Genomic DNA, 6,000 nt, shown 5'->3' on the forward strand with positions numbered 1-6,000 from the left:
GTAACATGTATCAGAACTTCATTCCTTTTTACAGCTGAGTAATACTCCATTGTACGTCATGCCACATTTTGTCTATTGATCTATTGATGAATGGGTAGCTTCTACCTTTTGGCTATTGTAATTAATGCTGCTAGGGACATAGGTGTACAATCATTTCTTTTTGAACGTACAGATCTATATGTTGAAAGTTGAAATGAAGTAAGATGTATAGTACAAGTGCACACATATAGTTTATAATATACGATAAAAATGACATAAATGGGGATCCCTGGGTGGCTCAGAGGTTTAGCGCCTGATTTCAGCCCAGGGCGTGGTCCTGGGGTCCCCAGATCGAGTCCCACATCAGGCTCCCTGCATGGAGCCTGCTTCTCCCTCTGCCTGTGTCTCTGCCTCTCTCTGTCCCTCATGAATAAATAAACAAAATCTTAAAAAATATATGACATGAAAGGGACACTTTTGTACTAGACTTTACCCGGTTTATTTCATTTTCTTAGCACCTCTGTGAAGTAGGTATTGATAGTCCAGGGTGGCAGACTGGTAACATAGGTGTACCATCAAAAGTAGTAGATATATAAGATGTAGAATTTTACTTTACTTATGAAACTTTATATCTTACGCATAATGTAGTAGATGTGGAAAACAATATAGTCCATAGCTATTTCCTTTCAGTTTCATATTATCTAGTATGTTTCCTACTTTTGTATACTTATGAATAACACTTATTTGTCACTGCCATGAAATTAGTAGTGAAGCTAGAAGGAGATTTTCCAGAAAAAAATTTTAGTGTGATTGAGAGATTTTTTAGTGGGCATTGGGAGTGGAGGGAAAGTTGATAGTATTAGAAAGGATGTATCTGGGGATGGAAGAAGAAACTATGCTTGCTGTTAAGGCAGCTTAATATCTTATGCACTGAAGGAAAATGTGGCAGGCTCAAAATTGGTTATGCAAGGTACTTCTCATAAGTTTGTTTCCTTTATCATGCCTATAAAAGACACTATTAACATCACATTTATGTCATTAATAAACTTCCAGGATCCATGTAGTAGGACGTGGTAGTAGAGTTAAGAAGAGACAACAATGATATTTATTTCAGCAACATTTATTTGGTATATTACACTGGATAAGGGTATGTTTTATAAGCCTAAGGTTTATATATGCAGTTGAATCATACATGTAAAAGTAGTGAAATTTTGGTTTGTCTTTACTATAAACATTTTATAAATAAGGGAACTAAATTTAAAAGAAATTAATACAATAATACATAGCAAGTGGAAGCATCAGAATTTGAACCCCAATTTAAGTAGTTCTGAGGACTATGTTTCTTCCACTAGATCATTCTGCTTTCCCTTCAAAAGTACTTTGGGAATACTGGGATGAATCTTTATATCTTTATTTGAAGTCATTTAAAAAATTATAACCCTTCCTGAGGATAGCAAAATTGTGTGCTATTGCAAGATAATTACAGAGCTCACAATAAGGAAGCAGAGGTAATGTCTGGTAATGTTTTTGGCTCCCTTTTTCTGCCCACTGTTGTGTTATGCAGAGTATGAAATATTGTTACAGAAGCTATTTCAGAAAGTTGATTTATTGAATAGGTTTGGGTTTGTTTTGTTTTGTTTTGTTTTTAGAGTGTGCATGTGTGTGTGTGAGCAGGGAGAGGGGCGGAGAGAGAAATCTTAGGTAGGTTCCATATCCAGCCTGGGGCCTGACCCAGGGCAGGGGGCTCAATCTCATGACCCTGAGATCTTGACCTGAGCCAAAATCAAGAGTCAGAAGTTTAACCTACTGAGCCATCCAGGTGCTTGCTTTTTTTCTTTGAGTAGGCTGCATGCCCAGTATGAGCCAAACGCAGGGCTTTTCTTCTGGGGACGCCTGGGTGGCTCAGCAGTTGAGCGCCTCCCTTCGGCTCGGGGCATGATCCTGGAGTCCTGGGATTGAGTCCCACATCGGGCTCCCTGCATGGCTCCTGCTTCCCTCTCTGCCTGTGTCTCTGCCTCTCTCTCTGTGTGTCTCTAATGAATAAATAAAATCTTAATTAAAAAAAAAAAAGACTTTTCTTCTGGTCAAGGTATTTCAAAGATTGTAGGAAAATACCTAGAATCAGGTTTCTAGAATTTCATCTTATCCAAATGTTGTAGAATTCTGGAATTCTTTGGAGTAAGCTCTCAACCAAGGCCAAACTAAAATATTTAATTGCAAGGCCGCTATTTGTTTATATCCCAATAAAAGCTATTACTATCATACACATAGGAAATAAGATCTAGTAACAGTGGCCCATTATTTAGAATTTTGAAATTAAGGATTGTGTTCTTAATGGCACTGATAAATCAACAGCTATTACTATATGAGGATAAGCCTTGGAGAAAGTGCTGCCTCTACCTTACATAGGAATTATTTCACAGTATTCCAGTCATGCTGTTTTGGAGGTTGGGCAGCTATAAATTCTCACTTCACAGCCTATTGATGTTCTCACCTGAATCTTGCTGTAGCCTCCTAACTGGACTTGCTGCCAGTCCCTCCTTGCTTGGATCCCTCCTTCACATTGCTAACAGTGTTATTTTTCTAAAATACAAAGATGAGACTCCTCTGTTCCTCAGCGATCATAGTATTATGTCTGAACTCCTATGCATTACATAAGGTATGTTTCATAACATGATTCAACTTTTCTACACTTTTCTCAATTGCACTGAAATATGGTCTGAATAATGCCATCTCTTTTACACTTTACTACCTTTTGCATGTGCTTTTTCCCTAGTCTGGATTGACCTTTTCTTACCTGGCAAATGTCTAACTACACAACAAGATCCAGCTTAAATTTTAATTCCTATGTAAAGTTTTTCCTAATGCCTCAATGCATAGTTACTTTTTCTCTACCCTTCTACACCTGTGATACATATTTCTTTTTTTTTTTTAATTTTTATTTATTTACTTATGATAGTCACAGAGAGAGAGAGAGGCAGAGACACAGGCAGAGGGAGAAGCAGGCTCCATGCACCAGGAGCCCAATATGGGATTCAATCCCGGGTCTCCAGGATCGCGCCCTGGGCCAAAGGCAGGCGCCAAACCGCTGCGCCACCCAGGGATCCCCTGTGATACATATTTCTATTTTCAAATCTATGATACCATACTACAATTTGTTTATAAATGATTTGTATTAAAAAAATAAAAATAAAATAACAATAAAACATTATTTGTATTACAGTGGGAGCTGCTAGAGAACAGGGACCATATCATCATTATTTCGCTTTCCTTAGCAACTGATGTAGTAAAGTTTTTTGCAGTTAAATTTATAAATATTGCTTGTAGTCAGCCCTTGTTTCACCTGATACTCCATACCATTTGCTCCTAGAGCTGTTATACAATATCCAGGTACTCAGTAAATATTTAAGAAAACTGTCAGGAAGGGGCACCTAGGTGGCTCAGTTGGTTAAGTGTCAGACTCCTGATTTTGGCTCATTCATGATCTCAGGGTTGTGAAATGGAGCCCCGCATCAGGCTCCATGCTCCCTGGGGAGTCTGCTTGAAATTCTCTCCCTCTCCCTCTGCCCGTCTCCCTGCTCTCTCCCTCTCTCTCAGAGCAGAAAAAAAAAAAAAAAAAAAAAAAAAAAAAAAAACCTGTCAAGAAATGCTGTTTCAGTACCAAAAGGTTGAAAGTATTGAAAAACTCCCGACACCCGCCCCAGGTATAGTACATTCTCTGGTCCTATGGATACAAGATAACAAAATGTTATACCACATAATTAACAGAAAAATGGAAGGTACTCAAGGTATTTCAATCAAGGAGTAATTAATACAAGGAATTAGATAATAAAATCTTGGATGAACTAGAAAAGCAAAAAAGGAAAGGCAGACCATATTGCCCAGTGATGAGGAACTATGAGAACTCCGCCAGAGCCTCCACTCATCTGTTGACTTTCACTCATGCAGGAGCCCTATTACTGCATAAGAAATCACTTAAAGTTCAGCAGCTTAAAACAACAATCATATTATTTGTCACAGTTCTGTGAATTGGCTGGACTCAGCTGAGTGCTGCTTCACGTACTGTTTGGGGCTCAACTGGAATGAAGTGTCCAAGATAACTCACTCACATGCTGGTAGTTGGCACTGTCAGGTAGGATCTCAGCTGGAGTGGTCAGTTGCAACTCCTGATTCTCCATGTGGCTTGAACTTAGAGCGTGGTGGGATTCAAAGGAATGTCTCAAGAGTGTTCTCAAGAGAAAAATATGGAAACTGCCAGTCCTCTTAGGCCCTGGGCTCAGAATCCCAGAGTGTTACTTCCACCACACTGTAGTGGTCAGAGCAACTTCAAGGCCAACCTTGATTCAAATGGAGAAGATACAGGTATCTGTCACTTTACAAAAGTTCAAGTTACACCACTCACTTTTAAGAAAGACCTACATTAGTACCTATTTTTACTAACCAAGAGAAATCTGAAGAGGCTTTTTTGCTTTTATGTGAAAAGGGAAAATAGCATTCAGTGTTTGTGTGGCAGAGAGCCCTATAGAGGCAGTGTGCATGCTGAGCAGCAGAGTAGCATCACTAACTCCTTCCCAGGGAAATACACTTAGCCTCTCAGCATCAAGCTGCCATAGCTTTGAACTGAGTCTGTGAGCATCTCTGCTTTATTATGATTTATTTTGTGCATCTGTTAGCAAGATGTGTCCCAAGGTGTCAGAAAAACCTATTTTTTCAGTCTGGGAATGCTCAAAAATTTTCTTCATATACATTGATAGTAATTGCTTCTTTGCCTCATGCCATTTCAGTTTACAGAAGTTTTCATCGGAATGCTCTACACTTGGATAACAGGGAGACCTGTATAAGTATATATGAAGAGGATGAATTGTTGGGAGCTATATTTAGAGACTAGCTTCCATACTTGTCTTTGCACATACTTCTTTGCTCTGAAATGCCTTTTTTTCTTTTCCTGAGAAACATTCACACTGCAAGACCCAGCTTACATTTCAGCCCACATCTAGAGCCTTCCCTGATACCCTCAATGCATGGTCAGTAACCCCTCCCTCCATATAGTGTGTGCCTGTGGTTCATATTTCTTTTTTTTTTTTTTATAAATTTTTATTTATTTATGATAGTCACACAGAGAGAGGGAGAGAGAGGCAGAGACACAGGCAGAGGGAGAAGCAGGCTCCACGCAGGGAGCCCGACGTGGGATTCGATCCTGAGTCTCCAGGATCGTGCCCTGGGCCAAAGGCAGGCGCCAAACCACTGCGCCACCCAGGGATCCCTCTGTTTTTGTATCTATCATTCCTTATTATAATTTGTTTGCTTACATATTTTTCTGTGAGAGTGTCTAGGAGACAGTAATCATGTCAGTATCATCTCCATATCTCTAGTAACTCTCACAGTAAAGGTTTTTGCAATTGAATTTACATATGTATCTGCCTGTGGCCAGTATTAATTCAGGTGTTCTATACCATCTGTTCTTGGTGCTTCTGTGTGGGGCCTAAAATGAGGGAGATAATGAATATTCAGTGATGGTCGTAATGGAAAAGGACAAAAATTGCCTTTAAGGTATTCTGTGTAGGAAGAAAGGACCATGTATGAATCATTTAATAAAAATTTTCAGGAGCATTGGTACTTTCACCCTAAAAATTTAAAACTTACATAGAAAAATAATTTACCCAGAATAGCACATTCTCTGGTTCTAGGAACACCAGGTTAAATATTATACCACATAATTAATCAGAAAATAGGAGAAAATCCATCAAAATCCTAGAAGAGAACACAGGCAGCAACCTCTTTGACCTCAGCCACAGCAACTTCTTGCTAGACATGTCTCCAGAAGCAAGGGAAACAAAAGTGAAAATGAACCATTGGGACTTTATCTGGATAAAAAGCTTTTGCACAGCAAAGGTAACAATCAACAAAACTAAAAGGCAACCTACAAAATAGGAGTAGATATTCGCAAATGACATATCAGATTAAGGGCTAGTATCCAAAATCTATAAAGAATGTATCAAACTCAATACCCCCACCCAAAAA

The 6,000-nt window shown here is 39.0% G+C and overlaps 1 pseudogene; it reads right to left on the reverse strand.

Moving 5' to 3' along the window:
* LOC140639156 (eukaryotic translation initiation factor 2-alpha kinase 1-like) overlaps window positions 1-4,157 on the reverse strand; it is an 8,557-nt pseudogene extending 4,400 nt beyond the window's left edge.
* Between the last annotated feature and the right edge of the window lie 1,843 nt (window positions 4,158-6,000).

The sequence above is a fragment of the Canis lupus genome, chromosome 8 (genome assembly GCF_048164855.1).
Source record: "Canis lupus baileyi chromosome 8, mCanLup2.hap1, whole genome shotgun sequence".
NCBI lineage: Eukaryota > Metazoa > Chordata > Mammalia > Carnivora > Canidae > Canis > Canis lupus.